At 40.6% G+C, this 25494-nt stretch overlaps 1 long non-coding RNA gene across 4 annotated transcripts in view; it reads left to right on the forward strand.

The window, feature by feature from the left end:
- The window catches only part of LOC122229862, a 266595-nt gene that overhangs the window by 240868 nt on the left and 233 nt on the right, over positions 1 to 25494 (forward strand). For 2 of the 4 annotated variants that reach the window (XR_006207157.1, XR_006207160.1), the window contains exons 5-12: positions 5461 to 5625; positions 8609 to 8697; positions 10100 to 10298; positions 10943 to 11117; positions 11518 to 11758; positions 16608 to 16714; positions 18884 to 19279; positions 23752 to 24055. This is a non-coding gene — a long non-coding RNA (uncharacterized LOC122229862). Of the gene's footprint in view, positions 1 to 5460; positions 5626 to 8608; positions 8698 to 10099; positions 10316 to 10942; positions 11118 to 11517; positions 11759 to 16607; positions 16715 to 18883; positions 19280 to 23751; positions 24056 to 25494 lie in introns of those variants that run through there. The other 2 variants (XR_006207159.1, XR_006207158.1) reach the window with 2 other exon arrangements.

The raw sequence follows: 25494 nt of genomic DNA on the forward strand, positions 1-25494 counted from the left end.
TTTTTTTTCCCCCTGGGCTTAGAGAAGAGTCTAGAAAGGCTTCTGGTTCAGAGGAGGAAGCTGATCTGGAGGTTGCGTTGGGGAGACGTGAAGGGAAAAACCACTTTGAGCTGCCATGGCCATAGCAAAGGAAAGCTTTTACGGGTGGCACCAATCTGTGGGAATTCCGAAGCACGAAAGGGAAGCATTCGAGTTTACTGGAACGTTATTTACTAAGTGAAGTTTTACAAATAAAACGGAGCTGAGAATTTTAGGATCTGGCGGCCGACTGCACGATTTCCTCTGGAGCCTCTGGGAACAATTTGACAATATCAGTGAAAGCGTATGAAAAACTTAAGAATTTCTTCTTTTGTCTCTATCTTGTGAAATATGTGCAAAAACATTCATTAGATAACCAGCAGTGATATTCTGATGTTTACATATATTTTAGATAAATAGGAAAGGTATACTTACTACTGAAAGCAAGAATCTGGAAGGAAGACGACTGTGAGGTATGCATGCATCATAATGCTCCCTCCCTCTCCCAGACTTATGTCTATATATCTGTATGTCTCTATCTATAACTGTATCTATATCTGTATTGTATCTAGATACGTTTTTCTAGATATTTCTGCAATCGCTATGGGAATCTAATTACTATCAGCTAGAGTACAAACTGGGACAGTGCTTTTGGAAATCAATTTATCTATCTCTATATAGAGAGAGACATATTTATATATCTATCCAGAGTCTTAAAGATCTGACAGCACACTCTCTAAGGCAGGATCCGTGGCTAAATACCATTAGATTCCAACCACAGCACCAAGCCCGGGACAGATGCCCAGATATAAGTGAGTAAGTACCTGCTGAACACATAAATCAATCAGTCAGTAAACTTCCGTTCCTTTCATTCTAGTTCTTAGATTTTATTGTGAATAAGTTATCCAAAATATGGGGCAGAAAACTTTAGAATTTAAAAATGTTAGGGGCAATAAATAAATGAATGAATGAATGAATGAATGAATGAATGAATAAATAAATAGGTCAGTCAGTCAGAGGGCACCTGGGTGGCTCAGTCAGTTGAATGTTCAACTCTTGATTTTGGCTCAGGTCCTGGTCCCGGGTCATGGGATGGAGCTCCATGTCTGGCTCTGTGATGAACATGGAACCTACTTAAGATATTCTCTCTCTCTCTCTCCCCTCTCTCTCTCCTCTCTCTCTCCTCTCTCTCTCCTCTCTCTCTCCTCTCTCTTTCTCTTTCCCTCTGCCCCTCTCCCCCACTCACGGACTCTCTCTCTCTCTCTGTAAAATAAATTTACAAAATGAGGGGTGCCTGGGTGGCTCAGTCAGTTAAGTGTCTGATTTTGGCTCAGGTCATGATCTCACAGTTCACGAGTTCGAGCCCAGCGTCAGGCTCTGTGCTGACAGCTCGGAGCCCGGAGCCTCCTTCAGATTCTGGGTCTCCCTCTCTCTCGGCCCCTCCCCTGCTCTCTCTCTTCCTCCAAATAAATAAATACTAAAAAGAAATTTAAAATAAATTTTAAAAATGAAAACTTTTTTTGAATGTTAGAATGTTAGTGAACTTTGGTTTACCTTTTTATTTCCTTGAGTTATTTCATATCTGAAAGTTTTTAAAAGTTTTTCTATTTTATTTATTTTGAGAGAGGGCAGAATGGAGACCGAGAGAGCGGGAGACAGAGAATCCCAAGCAGGCTTCACACTGTCAGTGCAGAGCCTGATGCAGGGCTTGAACCCACCAACTGCAAGATCGTGAGCTGAGCCCAAGTTGGACGTTTAACCAGCTGAGCCACCCAGGCATCCCTGAAAGTTTAGACATCTTAATCCATAATTTTAGGAGACTTTAATACTAGTTTATAAGAATCATAATTAGGTAAAAGCATAAGGACATTACCCCAAATTAATGATTAGGTAAATTATGGTATGGCACCCCAACTGAAAACAGTGTCGTATTTTACAAACAATGTCTATAAAGAGTTTATATTAACTGGTTAAAATGCTAAGTGGAAAGATACAAGATTTTATATTACACAATGAGTATACGTAAACATCCTAATAAAAAATTAAGTGGTAGGAAAAATAAAGAAGGTAACCCACCTCATGTTAACACTTTTTTTTTGGTGGGTGGGGGGCGGAGATAAGCCTTAAAACAATTAACTGTTATTTTTATATTCCCAACTTTCTAAAATTTCAGTAATAACTACAAACTCCTTTGTTATTAAAAAAAAAAACATATACCTTATTTTAAAATTCAACATCACCCACTAAACGAACCAATTGATGAAAGATGAATCACCAGCAAGGAAGGGCTTGTATTGGGGTACCAACACTGTTTTAATTTCTATAGAATATTCACATCACAGTTTGGGGGCACCGTGTGCAAGAAGCTGTCCTTGGTAAACACATGGGAACATGTCGCGTTAAATAAAACTTGGGAGCATTCTTTTGTGCAGGACTTTTCAGAGCCTTCATCGTGCTCCTGTGTATTTTACGAACTTACTTGACCATAACCACTATGGAAGGCGTTTCCAAATCTTTCCTAGCCTGCCACCCCTCTCCTACGTAATAACTAAAATCCAAATCATTATTGACTCCTTGCCGCACTACATGTCAGGTGTAATAAGGGTGAGGATGTTTACATGCATAATCACATTTAATACTCGCAACAATTTTGGTATTCAGGCACCATTTCCATCCCCACTAGAGAAGTGAGAAAATGGGTTATGAATTTCCCCAAAGCCACATAGATCCTGCTTCTCAGAGTTACAGAAAAATGATTTTGCTCTATTCAAGACATACCGATACGGGGGAAAATTTCTAAACTGTCTTTCCCTTTTCTGTAGACCCATATTGCCACCATCCCCCAAAGAAGAGAATCTGTGTGATTTTTTTGCTAACAGTAGCGCCGAGTCCTGTCTTTAATCTTCAAAACAAATGTTTAAGCCACAGAGTGTTTCTGACAATTTAATTTATTATCTGTGTTTGAGGTGGGAAAGGGATTTGAGTAGCTTTGGAGATAACTTGATTTGTGCTTTGGATAGCAAATTCAGTATCAATCATTTACGCATTTGCCTATAGCTCTTTTCTAGATATTTGTTGCCAGGATGGAATGAATAAACAAAAGGGCAATTTGAATATAATAGCTTTTATACCACGGTGATAGACGTACGGTCATATGTGGGAGAGAAAGACATAGTTTCACCTTTCCAAAACAGCTGAAAAAAATCTGCAAGCTCTAAACGTTTGTCATTTCTGACATTTCACTTTATGAGTGTGTATGTTCTTAATTGTCACCTTTGTAGTTTATAGCAGAGTATCATGGCAAGTTAAAAAGAGAAAAAGTCGGGGCGCCTGGGTGGCTCAGTCGATTAACCGTCCAACTTCAGCTCAGGTCATGATCTTGTGGGTCGTGGGTTCGAGCCCCGCGTCGGGCTCTGGGCTGACAGCTCGGAGCCTTGAGCCTGCTTCAGATTCTGTGTCTCCCTCCCTCTCTGCCCCTCCCTTGATCATGCTGTCTCTCTCTGTCTCTCAAAAAGAAATAAATGTAAAAAGAAAAAGTCTTCCATTTAAATGAGGGTTCGGGGTGCCTCGGGTAGCTCAGTCAATTAAGTGTCCAACTCTTAATTTCGGCTCAGATCGTGAGCCTTGAGATTGAGCCCCGCGTCCACTCTCAGTGCAGAGCCTGCTTAAGATTCTCTCTCTCCTTCCCTCTGCCCCTCCCTGGCTTGCATAAGCTCTCTCTCTCTCTCCATCTCTGTCTCTCTCTCTCTCTCCCTCTCAGAAAGAAAAAAGAAGAATTTAAATGAGGGTTCATTTGCACTCCCATAAACAGCTTCTATTCAATATACACATGCCTACAAAGAAAAAGGCACAGTTTGAGCCTTCAGACTCTAGTGAAAAGAATATATCCTGAAACCAAAAGGAAATGGTGAAGTCTACCCTTCGGAAGACTGGAATCTTGCCACAGTTCAGCCCGAGTAATAGCTCAAGTTTTCTGGAAATAGTCCCTGCATGGAATACCAACCTGAGGTATGTAATCTAGTTCAGTCAGAATTTACTTGTGATGACCACGTGCCTAGAGGCAGTGAGTTAAGGGGTGAGGGAAACAGCTTTGCACAGGCTTGGAACTAGGCAGGCCTGGGTCATCCCTGGTCCATAGCCTTAAACAGTTCTCGAAGCTTCTGTTTCTTTATCCAGTTCGTAATTCCATGTAGGAATTATGGCATCTAGATCTATTATGTGTCTTAAGTGGATGGCACAATGTTTGATACACTGAATAATAAATCTTGGTGCCTCCTCGCGAATGCTTTAAGTCCTCCACACTGGGGGACAGGTTCTGTGAGTGACGTAGAGAAATTGACAGATGTTATTGTGATATTAATTCTTCTGGAATAATGCTCAGCATTCTATTTAATTTTGATTACTTTTTTTTTTTGAGAGAGAGAGAGAAAGAGTGTGTAAATGGGGGAGAAGGGCAGAGGAAAAGAGAGAGAGAGAGAGAGAGAATCTTAAGCAGACTCAGCATGGAGCCCAACGTGGGGTGTGGTCCCACAAGCCTGGGATCATGACCTGAGCCGAAATGAAAAATTGGATGCTCAACCGACTGAGCCACCCAGAAGCCCCATTCTTGATTACTCTTAAGGCACAGCGAGACTTCTTAGCCCTTAATCAGACTTACCCACTAGGGGCAATGGGCACGCTTAGCAGGTTTATAGATAGGGAAAAGGAAAAGGAAGTGAAATAATGTGGTAAGGGGATGATGAAGAGCAAAGATAAAGAAGGAGAAAGGGAAATGGGGGGTGCAGGAAGAAGGGAGGAATATGACAAAGGAGGCAGAGGAGAAAAAGCCAAGGAAAAAGAGGTGTCCAAAAAAGAAAAAAAGAGCTACCATCAGAAGTAACTGTCTACTGTGGCTCGTCCCGCGTTGGACATTCATAACCTGTGTTGTTCTAGCCTCACTCTTGGTAATTAATGACCGTTGATTGTTCGTGATTGGTAACAAACATTAATGGACGTTTTCAGCCCAAAGTTCGGGGAATTTTTTTTTTTTTTTCCTTCTCGCCAGGTCCCCAGTAAATACATCCGTTTTATAATGTCCGGAGTAGTAAGTTCCGAAATTCAAGAGGCAGAAATCATTCAGAAAATATTTTCAAAATCCATTGATTTTCTACTCACTGGAAAACGTTTGGTAATGATCGGTATCCTCCTCCAGGTCTTTCTAGCCTTTTGTCGGTTAGCGCATAATCCGTCAGGTCTTTCAAAAGGAGGAGTCAAACTGGTGGCTCCACCCTGCTGTTGGAAGAGTGGACCCTACACGAAAGGGTTTATCCAAGTGCAAGCTCCCCCGACAAGAGCTCTCATGCTGGTTCTCCTTCCCAGGGCGATCAGTCTCCCTGTTTTTAAACATAAAGATAATTGGCAGCGATGATATCCCAAAAAATTCTTTTCTTTTTGTTTTGAAAGTTTATTTTGAGAAAGCAAGCGTGCGCGTGGGGCAAAAGAAGACAGGAGAGAGAGAATCCCACGCTGCCAGCACGGAGCTGGATGAAGGCCTTGGACCCACAAACCACGTGATCATGACCCGAGTCGAGGTCGAGAACCCGACACTTAACCAACTGAGCCACCCAGGTGCCCCTTATTTTTCGCTTATTTGAGTTACTGAAAGTGGGTTTTCTCTATCCTACATCAGAGAGATTACGAGGTAATAAACACAAAAACGGCTCATGACATTTCGCTAAATACAAAGACGGAGAAATGTGTTCTCTTTCCTTTCTAAATGCACACATTTCCTGGGCACGGAACTGACCGGCCATCCCGTACCCTGGTCTTCTAGTGACAGCATTAAAACGTCTGCGTTCGCAGATGGAAGAAATTCACACCAGGCACAAGTTGTAACCAGATCATACAAGCACAGTTTACGCTTTGTCTAAATTCAAACTGTAAGTAGCAAAGGGCTAATGATAACGGTAAACAACAGACTGAGGCAGTGACTCTGGGTTCCCATCCAGAGCTGTCATATATGTGTTGTGTAACCTTGGGCAAGTCACTTAACCTCCCTGGGCCACTTCATCTTTCCAGACCTACACAAAACATAAATTCAAAAAGTTTAAGGGATTACGTAAGAGATTTGATCGGTAAGACTTTGGCTGTTTGTTTAAATGGATGAACGTGGGTATCACATTTCTCAAGTGTTTACATTTTATTAGATATGCTTAAAGAGTTTTATTTTAAAACGTCAGCATCTGTGGTAATTACATGCTTTACAACTCGTTACATTTATAATAAAGTTTTCTGTGTCACCTCTAAATATATAAAGAGGTGCCTAGCTTCTCAAAATCCTTTTTAGGAAAAAAAAAGTTATTTTTAGGAGTAAAAAGAACACAAACCTTGAAGATCATAGATGCAAATCTCTCCCTTCCAAACACAATAGGAAAATGAAAATTAGTTTTGGTATAAAGCCATCACTGGGACCATATGAAGTCTTAAAACAGTCTTTAATCTGTATTAATGATTAATATAAAGTTTTTTTCAGGATTTATAAATGGAAACTTTCAGTTGAGAGCTGACGTAAATTTAATGCAATCCCAAATAAACTGGTGGCTATTTTCAATCACAGTACTGCAGGGGGAGAAAGGCAACATCAAAAATGTAAAATTCAAAAACATCTCAAAAAAGTTTGACAAAAATTGGTATATTCAGTAGAATTAAAGTGATCGTTTTGGCTTTCTAGTCCACTGAAAACCGCAGAGCGATCAAATTATGCATCGTTTTCAAGCTTCGCATCAATGATTTGGCCCTATTTTCCTGTCAGCTTGATTCTCAAACTTTTATATGAATAACAGCCTAAAAATTGATGAATCATGGATAATGGAATAATTGTCTTTTCACTGAGAAAAGAAAAAAAAGTAAAGACTTTAAGCAACAAAGCTTTTGGGGTGGGAGGGATGTTCGTGATTCTCTTTGTCATCACCTCCATCCAGAAAGAGATTTCTATTTCTTCAGTTCTAAAATGTGAACCACATTGCAGGAAACATGATACACGTGGGTCACACAGAGGTGAAACGCCAACACTTTTCCAAGTCTGCCCCCGATGTAACAAGGACAGTTTGTGTCAAGAGGAAGGAGGAAACTATATTTCCAACTATTCATGGTGATTACATAGAGGGGGGAAAATCTAAACAGATTCGTTAAAGAAAACATTCTAGGGGCACCTGAGTGGCTCAGTAGGTTAGGTTGTTGGACTTTGGCTCAGGTCATGACCTCGCTGTTTCTGAGTTCAAGCCCCACATCAGGCTCTGTGCTGACAGCTTGGAGCCTGCTTTGGATTCTCTCTCTCCCCCTCTCTCTCTCTCTCAAAAAAAAAAAAAAAATTTTTTTTTTTAATTAAAAAAAAAAAAGAAAATGTTCTCATTTTCCTCCATACGATTCTGAATAATTTACAGTAAGTTATTCATATCTTGTGTGAATAAAATAGTTTGAAAATATACTCTTAAAACGGGAGTGGGGCTTATGATCCAGATTTCCTTTGTGATGATTTCACCTCCTTTTTTCATTCGAATCAATGACAGTATTTAAATTCCTGTGCCGATTTAGGGTTTACAAAGGTTCTCACTTATTTTTCTTAACTGATCTGTACAATGCTCTTGTAGGCAGGTGTTAATATCCCTGCTTTACAGATGAGAAAACAGAGGACAGAGAGGCTGACTGATTTGCCCAAGGATATAGAGCTAGTAAGTTAAAAACCTAGTCTGTCATTACAAAATTTAGGAGTTTGCTCCCTAACAGTAGAGAATATCTGCTTTCACCGTGGAGAGAGAGCTGAATTCATAAAAACAAAGGGTGGAAGGGCGGTTACCAGAGTCTGCAGGAGCGGGGAGCACGGGGGCGGAGGGGGGGTATGGTTTAAGGGTACAAGCTTGCAGCCAGGAAATCGGTAAGTGGTGCGATGCAGTGGGCAGTGTAGCAATTCCAGACGACAATACTGTGTTCTAAACTTCCAAGTTGCTAAGAGACCAGATCTTAATTGTTCTGAGCACACACAAAAGGTAATTAAGTGACATGCTAGAGATGTTAGCTAATGCCAGGGTGGTAATCACGTTACGATGTAGCAGCCTATGCAGCCTATGAAACCAACAAGCCCCATACACCTTGAACTTCTATGATGCTACGTGTAAATTATATCTCAATAAAATACAAGTTGTAAAACATAAAAAAAAAAAAGCTATTGCCTAAGATCCCCGTTTCTTCCCAAGGATTTTAAATCTATTTTCGGTCTCTCGTACTCTGGTTCGCTGTTCAACCGTGGCAGTCACGTGAAGGCATCTGGGTAAGAGTGTGAAGGGAAAGATCTCGTCTGTACTCAGATTTTAAGAGCTAGAGCAGTGTTATAAGAGTGATTTCAGCATGTGTGCAGTCTTTCAGAAAGAACTTGGGCTTCTGCTGTGAAGGAAGTTAAAATAAAATCTTTAGGAAATTAGTTTGCCCCGTGTCATGTCTCAAAAAATAACAGTCTTCGGCAATAGCAAAGATTTTGTTTTAAGGTCAGGGCATTCAACTTTGGTGCTATTTTTAGTGACTTTTCTACCTGAAACATTCAATGAATTATTCATAGCTCCACGGAAGCGGCCGTGCCCTCTGTTGGTGTTTGAAAATAACGACAGATTCTAGAACGTTTGCTACAACTGAGGATGTCGGCTGCAGGTAAGGAAGCAGCAATCCCGCCAGGTCCCAGCCCCTCTCTCATGGGAAGCAGGCACTGTCATTTTGTCAGGGAAACCTTCCTTACCTCCGACACAAGTGGTGCTGGAGACAGCACGAGAGATCTATTATTTTGGAGGTGGGGTAATCATCGTCGTTATTCCCATCTCTGTGCCTCCTCTTCTGGCACTCGTTCTCGGATCTGGCTCTTTTAAGTCACCCGATATTGCAGTTTTTAAACTTAAAAGATGGACAGATGCCCTGCCAGAAAATGTTGCTGTGACGGGATGATCAGGATTGGAAGATGGTCGTGAAAATTACACGACGCCCACCTTGCTCACTGCCCTCCAGCAAACACCTGTGATTTGATAGTGAAAGAAACCCAACCCCCCAGCAGAGTGGCTCATGCCCCGTGTGTGACTGAGCTCTGTTGTGGGACCAGAAAGGCAAAAGAAAGGAGGCAGAGGTGAGAGAGGCCTTGAGTCGGGGCATGGGTGGGATTTGCCAGGGTGAACACCAAACACAATCTTATAAACATGGTGATGATAAATTGGCCAGAGTTATTTCAGTGATGGGGAGGAGGAAGAAGAGAAGAGGAAGGAAAAAGGAGTCCGTGTAACGCGGATCTCCAAAGTGCTTAAGGGTCATCAGGTCAGACACCCCGAGATTCACGTTTGAACTTCACCTTGAGAAAGTGGCTACAGAGCTCGGCACTCAAGTTCTCCTCGTGTGTAAAATGAAGATGCCTCAAAGATATGTCTGCACAATGCCTGGGACGCAAGGGGAAATCAACAAATGCGTACCAACTTTCTTTTCTCTACTCTAAAACCAATGTCCCTAACCTGAAAACCCATATGGTCAGCATTTACCCAATTCTATTTTAAAGTAATGACGGGAGGGTAGACCGCTTAAATGGAGTTCCCGTCTCCATTCCTTCTTCGTGTCGGTTGTGCTATATCCCTGCACTTTCCAAAGTATAATGACTATTCCTTTGCCTTTGCTCGGAAGACTCACCTTGGAGATTTGGAAGGGAAGGCCCAGAAGTCTTAGCACCAAACCAAAGCAGCCACAAAAAAGCCTGTTTTAGCAACTCCCAGGGGCATCGGATTCATTGGGCCAGCTAAGGTCTTCTGACACCAAGGGGATCACCCATTTTTACCAACCTACAGCTCTTAAATATTTTCTCTACATTAAATTAAATCCATCTTTGGTGAGTTGCATAAGCCACTTCAAAGTGGCAATCAATTTCCCCTTTTAGTTATCAACTATGATAAAATTAGGTGTGACCCTGCAGATTGAGAACTGGGAAATTTTAGGTCACAGCGTTGATCCAATGACACTTTAGGAAAGACACTGTGATCACCTTGTTTAGTCTGCTATCAAAACCATCATCGTTTTGTTACAGGTAGAGCTTCATCTCCGGATCTAGACGGAATCCGTTTCAAAGTCTAAGTGTGCGACTTACTACTTACGGAATGAATAGCAAAGTCTAGGCTGCTGAGTCTCAGTAACTGTGTTCCTATATTGAAGATACTTAATGACCTCCTCTGTACATTGGACTGGGAGTTTGAAATCAAACAACTGTGGACAGAGCCAACAATGTGGTACTTCTCCAGGAAATGTTAGATCACTTACAAAATGTCACTATTACCTAATTTAAAATCCTCTTCCACCCCCACGTTTTCAAAAATGGGATAGATTACTGGACTTGGCAGGATTGATCCCATAGCCTACTAGACTTTGAATACAAGGTTGGAAATTAAGTAGAAATTCAAACCCCTTATATACACCTTTCCACTCCCCATGCCTGAAGTATTGTCATACACGATTTTCTCCATGCTGTGTGGACTTTCAACTGTTGTATTTATTTGCTTCTTGGGTGGGTGGGATCTGAGTCAATAAAACACTGATTGTATTTCTCCCACATATTTATTATTATGGTATGCTTAACACTGGTTATTTGTTCCTGGGTACATACCAAATTATATATATAATTTGATATGTCAAATATATAACTTGATACATATATAATTGGATATATATATATATATATATATATATATATATATATATATATAATTTGTTGAAGATTTCAAAGAGAGTCTTAAACATGAATAAGAGGTTTAAACCTGAGGCCAAGGAAAAAGATTTAAAAAATGATGTTTATTTGGAGTTACAGAATTAAAATCTATTTGGAATTGAAAAGCATCGAGGTGATCATATTGTCCAATGTCGTTGAAACCTGCAGGACCCAACCTCCTAAGAAAGAGAAGGACTTCCTCTGGTTATAGAGGTTTTAAGAACAGCTAGACCCAGGATTCTGAGATTTGGAGTCTTTTCAGTAATGGGAAGAAGGTGGCAGAGGACAAAACTAAGGCATCGTTATAATGTTCATCTTCAGAGACCTTACGGATCATTAAAAGGTAGGCTAATGACTACGGATCATTAAAAGGTAGGCTAAAGACTTTCTGTCGTAAGGCTATATCACAGTATCCCAGCTAGAGGACAAAGTGAAGCATCATCCTCGCTCCTATGGTATCCCTTTGTGGTTCTTAGGTCAGTGCAAGGCCTTCTTAGTGAGCCCCTAAAAACTAGAGTATGCAGTAGAGTAAAATGGTTCCATGCACTGGAGTTGGAAAGTGCTGTGTGCCTTCCATTTGATTTAAAAAATAGTCATGGTGTTCCAATTTTCCCACCTAAAACATGAGAATTATAGTACCGACATCATACAGTTTATGAAATCCGTAAGAAAATACACGTATCGCATATGATGCCCCAAATGAGTGTGTGTTCAATAATTGGTTCTTTCCTCTCACTGCCAAGTGCACAACACGGAGATAGTAAGCCACACAGAAGAGCCTGAGCTTAGACGATGGGTGAACAATGGGAAATCCGGGCAGCGTCTGCGTGAGCTTGGCAAGGAGACCCCACAAGGAAGTCATTCTCTCCTCAGTGTGCCGACAACAGCATCCATCCGACTCAGAGGCTGTGAGCTGTTCACCGTCCTTGTAAGACGTGGGCCTGGAGACACAGCTGGAGTTCTTGTCATTGTGGAATTCAGCCGGTGAGCCTTGGCTGTCAAGTCTGGGGAGTAGCTAAACCTGAACTAGTCCAGAGACCACATCAGTATCCCTCTATTTATTCAAGTGTTTATGAACTTCTTATACAGACTTGCACTTCTCTCGACGGAGGGAGAGTTGAAAAAGACAAAAAGTAGGAGAAATATGGTGCAGGGAGTAAACAGCCGCTCATCAGAACACCTACTGTCTACTGGGCATGAAGGTATCCCCTTCGGATACATATTATCTCTTTTAGTATTCACTACAATATGGAAGATAGTTCTTTTCCCCATTACCCAGAAAGGTTAAATACTTGCCTGATGTCTCAACCAAAACAGATTAAACCTGGAATTCACACCCAGGTCTGGCTCCCAAATCCACATAATTTTCACTCGTCTCAACCCATTATTAGAAGAGCCAAGACGTGATCAACGGGGACAACTCTGAAAACATACGGACGTTATTCTGTACCTGTATGAGAGTTTATTGAAAAATATTGGGAGAGAGCATCTTCCATCACTGCCCGACATAGAGGATAGAAAATGACAGCTTGCATTATTAATCCCGGTGACCATTTATTTCTGCTCTACCACGAATAATTGAGGGCTCGGTGTCCACTAGAAGTAAGGTTAATCGAGACAGGTATTTAACTTCTAGGGAGGCTTCTTAGTACAAGACGGAGGGAAAAGAAGTATGCAGGAAGAAAGCATAGGCTTTTTTCAGATCATTTTAACGGTTTTTTAATATTCAGAAATATTTTCAAAAGGCCCATTAATTCCCATACTTAACATCTCTTTCAGGGAACCCTGATTGAATCTTGACTCATTAGCTCCCGATGCTTGTAACAAAAGGATCATTCTGTTCTTTCCTTCTGCATCACAATTTCCACCTAATGGCTGTTTTATTTTGAATGAATTGCTAAGGTAGCTTTCAGAGGAATCTCACTAAATACACTTAAAAGCACCTTTCACCGGCATCGAACCATTGTTCCTTGGTCTTCAGCTCATAATTGTCGTCGTCCCCACCCCTCTGCACCCCACCCACTTCAACTTTCACCGTTACAATTCCGAATGGTAGTTTTCCTGAAGGTTGCCTGTGAACTTAAGTGAAGGGAAACGTATGTCAGGACGTTCTGCTGACAGAATGTACGTCCAGGAGAGATGCCGTCTACAAGTGCAGGAAGTTCAGGGAAGAACAGGGCTGCTGACATTCTCAGAGCTCTGCAAGCCAGCTTACAGCTTCTGGAACTCACCTTATGAAGTGGACCTGTCGGTCTTCTCCCTCCCGGATTTCATACTGGCTCAGCCAGCTCCTAACACGTACTACTCAAGAAAGGCTCCCATCTGTTCCACGGAGTCTGTGAACAGTGCACACTCCAGAGCGTCATTAGTGTGTGAGAGGGAGATTCCAGACTTCTAGGAAGGACGTGGTGGTCTTAGAGTCACGGTGGGGAGGCTTCCATGGTGAGAGAGCAGGAGAGAGAATCACCTTGGCACACAGATTTCACGAGGCCAGACTTACCTGAATGTTCCCCCCACCCAACACAAACAACAAACAAACGCAGACAGGTACTTAAAATATTTGAAATCTACCTGAGAAAACCTTTCAAATAATTATCCATTGTAAGGATTTCAAACAAGGAGAAAAGGAGTTATGTTCATGGTAAGGGAGACCAGGGAATATCGTAGAGATGTCAGTTCTCCCTAAGTAAATCTATAAATTCGATGTTACCCCAGTACAGTACATACATTGTGTTGGGGTCTAGACTGTTTGAAGACAATACCATTCCTGAAGCCAAGAATAGTGAGAAAAATCCTGAAAGACCAGAGCAATTTGGGAAGCAGCCTTACCAAATTATAACTCCGCTATAATGAAACACTGTAACGTTGGCTCAGGAATGGACCTACAGGCTAACTGAACCAAAGGCAAAGCTCTAAGATATATACCAGGGAATCTTAACACATGACAGTGGAATCTTAATATAGGACCAAGATGATATCTCAAATTAGCAGGGAATGGATGAAATTTTTTGTAAGTGGTCTTGGAAAATTGGATAGCCATTTGAAAAAAGATAAAGTTTTTGTATAACACACCATACACAAAACAAATGCCAAATAGGTGAGAGATTTGAATGTTCTGTTTTTACTAAATGCTTATTTATTTTTTGAGAGAGAGAGGGAGGGAGAGAGAGGATCCGTAGTGCTGTCAGTGCAGAGCCTGATGTGGGGCTTTAACTCAGGAACCAGGAGATCATGACCTGAGCTGAAGTCAGTCACTTAACCAACGGAACCACCCAAGCACCTCAAGATCTAAATGTTTCTTTAAAAGGCTATACAGGTACTATAAAAGAACGGATGGATTTCATTATAAAATGAAGGGGTAGAAAATTTCTCTATGATTCAAAGTTCAGAAGCAATAAAAGAAAAGATTGAAGTTTCAATTACATGATAAAGCATTTGTAACTTACAAAGCATTGACAAAGCCCCAAAATTAAAATATGGGGACAATCAGTACACAACTATGTAATAGAAAAAAAAAAGATCAGAAATCTCTAACATATAAAGAACTAAAAAATTTTAAGGAAAACAGAAAAATGGGCAAAATACATGAATAAGCAGTTCATAGAAAAATAATTTAAGATGGCCCTTAAATATATGAAACGATACTCTCACTGACAAGGGAACTGTAACTTTAATGTTCTTAATGTGTTTTAGAAAACATAATTTTCAGTGACAAGGGAGAAAATTAATATAAAATCAAATAAGTAGGTCAAAAATCTTTGACATTTTAACTGAAAATATAAACTTCTGACTCTTCAAAAATACATATTTCTTCTATGCACTTAATCAACAGAGCTTTGAAACATACGATACAAAACCTGATAGGTCTTAAGGGGGAAATAGAAAAATTGTCAACTATAGTTGGAGACTTTAACACTTTTTTCTCTCAGGAATTGATACAGTAAATAAGCAGGAAAATCAGTGAGGATATAGATACCCGGAGCTGTCAATCAACTTGACCTAATTGCTATTTATAGAGCACTCCACCAAAATATAGCAGAATACACATTCTTCTCAAGTGTAAATGAAACAGACACTGAGCCGGACTATATCCTGAGTCATAAAATAAGACTTAACAAATTAAATATGTGCATTTATGAAACAATTTTATATTTTTCCTTGGACCATAACAAAATTAAGCCAAAGATCACTAACGAGAGATATCTAGAAACATCCCTAATTATTCCGACATTAAAGACAGAATTCTAAAAACCCAAAAAGAAATCACAAGGAGAGTTTTTAAATGAGACATACTATATCAAAATTTGTGAGAAACCACTAACGCAGGGCAGAGAGGGAAAATTTATAGCATTAAATGTTTATATTAGAAAACAAAAGAGATCTAAAACCAGGAGACCAAGCTTCCACCTTAGGAAACTAGAGAAAGATGAACATGTTAAACACAAAGCAGAAAGGGAAAAAAATGAAAATAAAACAGAAAAGCAACAGGGACCATCAATTAAGCCAAAAGCTGGATCCCTGAAACGATCAATAAACTTGATAAATCTTTAGTGTGGCTGATCAAAAAGAAAAGAGGAAAAAAACAAGTTATTGATTAAAGGAGTACAGACATCACTATTAATCCCAAAGACACTAAAAGAATAAGAGAATACTAAGAAAAATCCTATGCCCATGAGTCTCACAATTTAGAGGACACGTACCAGTTCTTTGAAAGATACAAACTACTAATCCCACTCAAGAAGGAAAAAATAATCTAAATAACCTATATCTATTAAAAATTTAATTTCTGGAGCAGTTGGTGAAGATTCCAACTCAGGTCAGGATCTCATTGGTTCGTGGGATTGAGCCTGAGTTGGGCCCCCTGCTGACAATGCAGAGTCTGCTTAGGATTCTCTCTCTCTCTCTGTGTCTCTCTCTGTCTCTGTCTCTTTCTGCCCCTCCCCTGCTTGTGCTCTCTCTTAAAAAAATAAACAAACTTAAAAAATTTCTTGTTCAAAATTAAGAGAAAAGACTGTCAGATCCAGACCGTGTCACTGGTGAATTATACAAAATATTTAAACAACAAATAATAAGATTTCCACTAAATTTCTTCCATAAAATAGAAGAGGGAACAGTTCCAAACTCATTATACAAGCCCAGCATTAACATACAACTAGGGACACCTGGGTGGCTCAGTTGATTAAGCTGATTTTGGCTCAGGGCATGATCTCATGGTTTGTGAGTTCGAGCCCTGCATTGGGCTCTGTGCTGACAGCTCAGGGCCTGGAGCCTACTTTGGATTCTGTGTCTCCCTCTCTCTCTGCCCCTCCTCCACTCATGCTCTGTTTCTCTCTCTGTCTCAAAAATAAATAAACGTTAAAAATTTTTTTTTAAATAAAAAATAAATTTTTTTTCAATTGAAAAAACCCATAAAACTAAAACCAGGCAAAGACATTACAAGGAAACTATAATTCAATATTCATCATGAATGTAGACACAGAAATTCTTGACAAAATGTCAGCACATCAAATTCAACAATATATAAACATAATTGTCACAACCAAGTGGGGTTCATCCCAGGAGTGCAAGATTGATTCAACATTCAAAAATCAATCGTTGAAATTCACAGTAATAACAAACTAAATAAGCAAATCATATGCTCATGTCAATAGTTATGTAAAAAAAAAAAAATTCACCAAATTCAACATCCATTCATGGCTAAAAAATAAAACAAACAAACACTCTCAACAACACAAGAATAGAAGGTAACGTCCCTAAGCTACTGAAGAGCATACACAAAAAAATTTAGATCTTACTTCCTACTTACGATTATGCATCATGATCCTTTCTCAAGGATCGGAAATCGGGTCAGGATGTCTTCTCATGCCATTCCTATTCAATATCAAACAGGAAGACCTAACCAGTACGACAAGGAAAGAACGAGAAATACAGAGTAGAAAGGTAAGAAATAACAACTTCTGTACTTAGTAACAGCCTGAATGTCTGTGTAGAAAATCCCAGAGAGTCTACAAAAATGCTCCCGGAACTAATATGTGAGATTAACATGGGTATAGAGTACCAGGTTATTACATAAAAATCAGTTGTGTTGTGTGCCAGCAATATGCAGTTGGGACTTGAAATTGGAAACAAAAATAGTATTAATCACAGTAGGAGCAAAACAATGAAGTACTTAGGTACAAATATATCAACACATGTGCAGAATCTGTAAGCTAAAAACTACAAAACAGTTACGAAAAGGAATCAAATATCTAAATAAAGAGAATGTATCATGGTCCTGAATTGAATATCCAAGTTTCCGAAGATGCCGGTTCTGTTTGATCTATAGACTCAACAAAATCTCAATCAGAGTTGTAGTATGCTTTTTGTGACAAGCTGATCTAAAAGTTAGATGGCAGAGCAAAGGATCTAGAATCATTAAAACCATTCTGATGGGGAAAAAAAGCAGTGTTGGTGGACTCAAATTCCTGATTTCAAGACTTACTATCTGCAGCGGTAACTACAATAGTGTGGTATTGGGAAAGGGTAGACACAGGGAACAGAAGGGAAAGCAGAGAAATGTACCCACACGTTGTACCTACAACTGATTATTTTGATATGGGGTCAAAGGCAATTTAATGAAGAAAGAATAATTTTTAGAAAACATAGTGCTGATATCATTGGATATCCTTCTGCCAAAAAGCAAACTTTGACACTTACTTTATATCTCATACAAAGAGGAACTATGAATGGATAATAGATATCAATATAAAACAAAATTATAAAATTTTCAGAAAAAAATAGGAGACAATCTGTGTGACCTTGGGTTTGGCAATAAATTTATACAACATCGAAGACATGATCTATAAAAAGATGAAAAGTTACACTTTTCAAAATGAAAAACTTTGGCTCCTCAAAGGTTACTCTTGGAATGAAAAACCAAAATACAGGCTGAGAAAAGTATTTGCAAGTCGCATAACTGAGAAATGAGTTGTATCAAGATTATGGAAAGAAGTCTTATAACTCCATAATAAGAAAACAAACTACCCAGTTAGAAAATTGGGCAAAATATCTGAAGAGACACTTCACAATCCCGTGAGACAAAAACAACAGGAAAGCCATTACAAAAAGATCGAGCTGCTCAAGGATATTGACTTTGATCCCTTGAATCATAATGTCATATCCCAGAGAAAGAATGCTTTGGGAGGCCTTCTGAAACTGCCTCTGGTTTTATTTGAATATTAAACCTTGTTGCCTCAGATTTCTCTGTAGTTTTAATAGTTCTGGCTTTTGTTTAACTCAGCTGGAGCTTTTTAAAAGGATAATATAAGCATCTAATAAAGATTCCAATATTGGAAACAATATGCAGAGAAAATTTAATCTTCCTTGTACGCTTGACTTTCAAGCTCTTGCCTGGAACCCTAATGTTAACTCTAGCTGTCACCCTAATCTCCTGGTTTCTAGTGCAGTGTCAATTCTTCCATGAAGTCCGAGGAGAATGATAATACACACACACTTTTCTGCATCTTGTAGTTCTCGTCAACACACACACACACACACACACACACACACAGTATTTAATGTGATTTTGTTGAGGTACCACAATTTTTTACCAGCATGCATTAATGAATGTCTTTGTGGTTTCCACTTGGTGCTACACACAATATTGAAATTTAAACCATTGTGTCTTTTCATATATGTATATGTATATATTTTGCTCAGCTACATATATATATATATATATATATATATATATATGTGTGTGTGTGTGTGTATGTGTATATATATATATATATATATATATATATATATAATTTTTTTTTTATGGTCTTCACTATTTTGAAAACAACTCATGAACCTACACACTCCAGGGTTGAAACTAATGCTAGAGATATTTTTGGAACAGTCCAAAGTATTTTCACCAAATGATGTTTTCTTAGCTATTCCGTTGCCCTAATTTACCCAACCACTGAGTTCACTTCAACAAACTGAACATGTGATGGGCCCCTCCAATGTGCCAACCACTGCACTAGGTGTTCTAACCAATACCATAGAGACCTGGACACAAATCTTAGAATCAGCCTGCATCTAAGAGGAGTGAAATTAATAAATATATGCATACTATCTCCACAGAGTTTATCATTAACATCTTGTGAAGTTCACTGGAAGACGATGAGACTGGCTCTGCTACGTCTGGGAATGGCGAGGCATCCAAATGCTGATCACCGCATGCAATTAAGTAGAATGGCTGAAGATCTGCAGGATGTCCTTGGACATTTGGAGCACGGAGAGTATTTTCGGTCAATTCTATTTAGAGAAAATCGGATGCTTAATGACTGTGGTTTAGAGGTCCACAATAAGACTAATGGACTGAAAACCCAAGAGAAGTGCTCGTGGCAGGAAGAGCATCAAGAAGATATAAAGTTATGGAAAATAAATGACGATCCATGTTACCACCAATAGGCCCTCCTATGAACCCAACCACCTGTGCAAGGTCATTACTGCAACAGAGAATCAAGTCTGCTCCAGGTAGGTGCCAGGATGCTGGGGGCTAGTCGTGTACTCTGTGCTCAGGGTTTAGGCCGGTGCCTGACAGCATGGTAAACACAATGTGGTGGTTGTGTTTTCTCCTCCTTCCTCTGCCCTCCCCTTCTCTCCATCACCACTTCTCCTGGCTGTGGACCCCAAGTATCAACTCTTCTTTTGACTCCCCCTTTTTGATGTCCACACTCGGACACACTTGGATTAGCCCTGACCACACGGGTGCACAGCCACTTTCTCTGTCGGGTCCTGCCGGTGGGACCTCACAATCCTGTCCCTGCTCAGACCAGGAAAAGAGGTTCTGTGGACTCTAGAGCAATTGTGACCAAAGAAGAAAGCGAGGAAGAGAGAAGCTGGACGTGAATAAACAGGGCAGAAAAGAACATCTTTAATTCATTTCCCTGCCTCCCTCTGATTTTTAATACCTCAACTTTCATGAGAGCAGAGCATGATACTTCTAACTTAATTTGATCATTGAATGATATGGAATATCATTGATTATTCCCATATAATACTCAGGCACATATTAATTTCATATACTTCCTGTGCTATGTTAAGTTTAGACATTTACCCGAATAAAGGGCGATGTTTAAAGAAAAAGTTGACCCTGAAATGCCTTCCATTCCCTGAACACACGAGTTGGCCCGTTCTGTGGGTTTGCAAACCAACCATCAGATGTATGAAATGGTTGAAGCGGCTTTACTGGTAATATCAGGTACAGCTGCTAACTCTAAATCATAGTTGCTCTAAAAGTTTCATGTAGGTGACAATTTTCTGTGCAGAGTGTTAAAAACCACTTTATAATAGCAACTCCCACAAAACCTCTTCGGTTATATGGGTCTGTTAGCATTTTATTTTAAACACCCTTTTGACAGGTGTATTATGTAGTTATTATATTTTCCATGCATAGAACATTCTTGACATTCACTTCACTTGTAGTTTTCGATTAGAAAAGGAAAAAGTTCAGGAAAAAATCATCTGCTTGGCTGAATGAGAATGAAAGAGAAGTCCATTTTGCAGGGACTCTTTGTATCATTGACCTGAAGTAAAACAAATGCAAAACTCATTCAGACGATCTTCATTCATTTGGGCACTCACAAACTCATTCATTTATTCAGTATTTATTTTAACTTTTTTCTTCCCCCATGCATGTGGCCTTGTGCCAAACATCAGGAATCTGAAGACAAAGACCCAGTCTGTGACTACACAAAGTTCATTCTCTTATGTGGGAAGCAGTAATGCAGACAAGCAAATTACTGCAAAGCAGCCATTAGATGTGCTAGGAAAAGAAGGGGCATAAAGACAAGTGGGAGCCAGGAAAAACCTGATGCAAAAGGTGTTTCTCCTCAGAGGGGTCATCGGAGATAAGTGTTCAAGGCTGAGGATATTGCGTCCCAAGTGCAGAGGGGAAGGGAGAAGCAGAGAAGCTGGGCACACGAGATAGTTCAGTACGGCTGGCAAAAAGAGTCAAGGCCCTGGAGTGGAGTGGAACAGTGAGGGTCCAGACCATCGGAGACGGTCTCAAGAGGGAACTTCAGGGCCGCAGAAGTGGGAGAGGTACATGGTACAATCATGCCGTGGTCTTTCCGTGGTATTTAGGGCTCTCCTTATGTGATCTTGAGGTCTTTCCTTCCACCTCCCCATTCCCTCCCTCACCAGCCACAAGGACCTCTTTCCTGCTATTGCTGAAGGAGGCCGAGCAAATTCACCACCAGCCCCCACTTCTCCCTCCCAAGGCTTTGTACTTAGGCTTTCTTCTGTTTGGTCTGTTTTCTTCCCTCTCAGCATGCTCTTGTTCCTTCGCTTTATTCAAATCTCTACTCAAGGGCACCTCCTTAGAGAGCTTTGCCAGACTATCCTGTGTAAAGTAGAAGCATCTCATTATATGTATATATAATGCTTTGCTTTTTCTTTTTTACTTTATTAGGCTAAGTGACACTTTGAATTATAGGAGATATTATTTATTGTCTGTATCCCTTACTAAAACGTAAGCCATTTCAGGGCAGAGACTGTTTCTGTGACCATAGAAACAGCAATTAAAATACCCCCTGACATGTAGGTGATGGCCCATAAACGTCTGCTGAGTGATGAACGCATCAAAGAGACCTATTTCTGTACGCATGTGCACACTCTACTGTTGTTACAGCCCCCACCACGCCCTACACGATACCGGAGTGGAAAAGTTGGTGAAAGTTGTCCCTGACCTCATTTTAGTTTCAAGTTTTAAGAGAGCTTGGGAAAGAGCTCTTTACTAACGCGAAGTAATAAAGTCTTGAGAAAGAACCTTCCGTGCCTTAGAACCTTCTGTGATGGGAAATGGTACTTTTTCACCCACTATCTTCCCTCACCGGGTGACAGCCCTAAAATAAGAAAAGATTTGATAAGCAAGTGGTTTGCCAACGAATTTCTTTCCCGTAGGTGCTTTGAGTTTGGCATGGAGCTAACGAAGGAACTCTTATCCAAAGATCTTACTCTGGCGATCCCAGAACAGCACATGTTTCCATATCTCCGGTCAATCTTATCTCTAACGGCTATAGAAAAATCCCTTGCCCCAATAACACGTCAAATTTCCTCGGAGCGTGGACAGTCTTCCTTAATCAAATTGTCCATCACAGGGGAAGAGGTGGTTGCTCAGATCCTGGGAAGAGAGGATTTCCTTCATATATTCTTTCAGCACAAATTGCACAGCTTCCATTAACTATAGTCTCCTTTAGGATATCTAGTCTTTAGTGGGTCATCTGGGGTCGGAAGTGAGCAGATGGGAGGTATGAAAAAGGTGTGGCCAGCTAACACTGATTGCCTCCGAAGGGTGGCCATATGGGTGATGCAGGTGTCTTTGAATTCTATGAATTCAAAATTTTCCAGGATAAACGTGTATCCAGTGTAAAAGCAGGAAATAAAATAATGCCCACCTATGCTGTTTCCTAGCCAACAAATTTAAGAATTCCGTCCTTGTGCCTCCAGGACCTGTTGAACATAGAGCTCTTCCTTTAGGCTTGGGTAGCTGCTGGCCCATGACTGCCTCGCCTTCTCTAGTCGTAGAATTTCAATTTGACATGGGCCGGTGGACTCTAGCCAAGATTTTCTTTTGAGGGCCCCATGAAGTCCTTACTGAGAAGGTTCAATGGCCCCATGAAGTCATTACTGAGAAGGTTCAATGGCCCCATGAAGTCATTACTGAGAAGGTTCAATGACCGCCCCGCTTCGGAAAATCGACAAAATGCTAGCCTTTCCCTTCTTTCCGGTCACCACTCTTACGGGATGGAGAGGGGAAAAATCCTGTCCCAAAGAGGTATGGGGTTTCTTGTTCTAAATGCATTGTCCTGCCCATTTCATTTTTTGTGCTCAAACTACAGGGAAAGTTGCAGTGGTACACCCAAGTGTATACCCTTGGCTAACTCTGATTGTTTCATGATGGTTTTCTTCTAATCTCTGCAGTCTCTAGTTTTAACGACAACCTGTTCTTCGTGTCCTATTCTCAACCTGCGATGTACCTCGCAGACGTGTGTCTCATCGCCTTTTACAAGGGATGCGTCTGTAGATGGTGCTTCTGACTTTTCACGTCTTTGAAGGGAGCTGTCAAGTGCAACAGATTTCAAGCTAAGCAGCCTTCTTTTTCACTTCTGGAACTGCTGCCTGCCAGCTGTGTGACCTTTCGCTTAGGCCTCTGTTTCATTTGTGAAATGAGGGGCAACGTGCATTATCTTGGAGATTCAATAACACAGCACAAGCGAAGCTTTAGCCTTGTGTCTGACACTTAGAGCTGAGAGAAGGCTCATTATGATATTGCTAGATATCTTCACCAGAGTCACTGCCGAGGAATCGTTAGCTGTTGTTAAATAAACACCTACTTGGAGCTACTCATCTTGGAGCACCTGTCGTATTGTTGTTCCATTGAGGAACAGCCATATTGTAAACCAACCGCTCTAGAGAACGATTGTCTAACGCCGTGAGGTGCCCAAACACTCCCTCCAAATCTTGCGAGGTCCATCAAGGTGCCGCAGAATCTGTTACAAGTAATCCCACTTCAAACATTTTTTTACAAGTTCACTAAAAACCCCTCTATCCCTTTTTCATGTGCTGTTGTAACTGGCCTTTTACTGTTAATTTATATATACATAATGATTTCTCTCAATCTGTTCTCGTGTGTAAATAGAAGAAACTTACAGACTGCCTTTCCTCTCCGAGTCTGAAAATCAGTTTATACCCGTCATGAGACCTTGAATGGAAATGACGATGAAACGTGTCACAAGTTCTTGTTATCGTTTGGAGTTAAGGATGCTTCTAGCACTTGGCAGGGGTAGAGTTGACATTGTAAATACAGGTTTATAGTGGAAATAAACTATTGCACTAAATGGTTAATGCTGCTTTTGGGATCCCCTGGACCAAAACTCCCCTTTGAGAGGGGCTCTTAAACTCACATGGCTCTTACCACCTCCTTCTACTCCCTTTACGTATAGAGAGAAGAAGTGAGAGAGTGAATACACACCTTGGAAGTGTCAGTGATTAATGCTCTCAACTGCACTGTGTCCCCTGAAGAGCCAAGGTGCGTAGGTCCGCCTGCCCTGTCTTCTGTGTCTCCCGTCGTGAACAGTTGGACGATCCCAGGGAGAAGCGGTGTCTCCTGGTCTGTTGAAGCCATCAGTGAAGTGAATGAGTAATGAGTGAGAGCACATTAGTGCCATTGGTGGTTAATGAACTCAATCGTCTTTGCTGCGTGCCCCTGATTTCCACAGCTTGCTAAGTAAAAGTTTATTTATGGTCTTTAGTGTCTGATAATTTCCACATATGAGCTTTAATAAAGCGAAAATAGGTGCAGGGAGAAGCGCTACAGGAAACTAATGAAAGCAAACATGAAAAATGGAAAAAATAATAAATTTTTATTAGGGATCCCTGCCAAGAAAGCCCTGAATGTGAGAACAAATCACGTTCGCTAAGAAAAAAATACTGGTTAACGTTGATGGGCTCTCTCTGGAGTGAGAGAGTTGGGTATCTTAGCTATGGGATGCTTTAAAGCAAACCCCAGTTCCAGCCGTTCGTCTTTTGTCACTCTACCCTATGCTTTGGCTACAACTGGTCTTTCAGTGTCATAAAAGACAACGCGCAAGTCATTTACTCACCTGGAACGAGTTTCACTACGCTCCAGCCCGTCCATTACAGATGGTCTTGCCTTCTGGATTATCCTCCCACATCCCTAGATCCTCACCTCCTAAGGGGGAGTCTTTTCTTTGATGTGGCAGAGGAGCACCATGTTCTGGGCCACGGGATCCAGATCTATACAGAGCATCTCTGTTAGGACATAGCAAAGCCTTTGGACAGGAAGGAATTTGTTCCAGGTGGAAGGCAAAAGAGACTTGACAATGGCACAAAGAAGGGGGACACAGGCTGGTTATTGAAGGGAAATAAATATTTGGGACCTTGATTAAGGTTTAAGCATCCCAGGGACACCATCCTGCAGAGGCCAGGGAAAAGAGGGGAAAATAACGAAGAAGCCTGATAAGGAGCAACCAATGGAAGAGGAGGAAAATCTAGACTGGAGGCCAAGTCATGGTTTTGTTTCTAAAGGAGAGTGTGGGGGCGCCTGGGTGGCTCACAGCTTGTCGGTTCGTGGGTTTGAGCCCCGTGTCGGGCTCTGTGCTGACAGCTCAGAGCCTGGAGCCTGCTTCAGATTCTGTGTCTCCCCACCTCACGCTCTGTTTCTCTTTCTCTCTCAAAAATAAACAAACATTAATAAGATAGGGACAGAGAGTTGAACATTAGGTTTAATAACATAGAGTGTTTTAAAAAGTATTTCAATGTAATAATGGGGGTGGGGGGGAGGTGGTGAAAACACTGATTACTCTGGCTATAAGACAAAATGGAAAGAGTTGAAATGGAGACAATGAGTATGTTCAATGCTTGGAAGTACTTTTGGTGACAAGGGGCAAATAAAAAATGGGTCATAGTTTGAGAGGAAAGTATTTGAGATAGTTTTTTTTAATATAGAAGAGACAGTATGTTCATATGCTAATATAGGTTATTTATATTAGGAAACTGATAACATTGAAGAGGGAAATATTCTGGGGTTTTGTTCTAGTGCAAATAGGAAAGAGGAAATGCTTTTAGAAAGGAAGGTAGATAGTTAATCTGTTGTAACATGTGGGAAGGCAGAGCATATAGATATAGATGTTGTTAGGTATGTAAGTGAGTTATAAACTCATGAG

Source organism: Panthera leo, chromosome C2 (assembly GCF_018350215.1).
Source record: "Panthera leo isolate Ple1 chromosome C2, P.leo_Ple1_pat1.1, whole genome shotgun sequence".
NCBI classification, from domain to species: Eukaryota; Metazoa; Chordata; class Mammalia; order Carnivora; family Felidae; genus Panthera; species Panthera leo.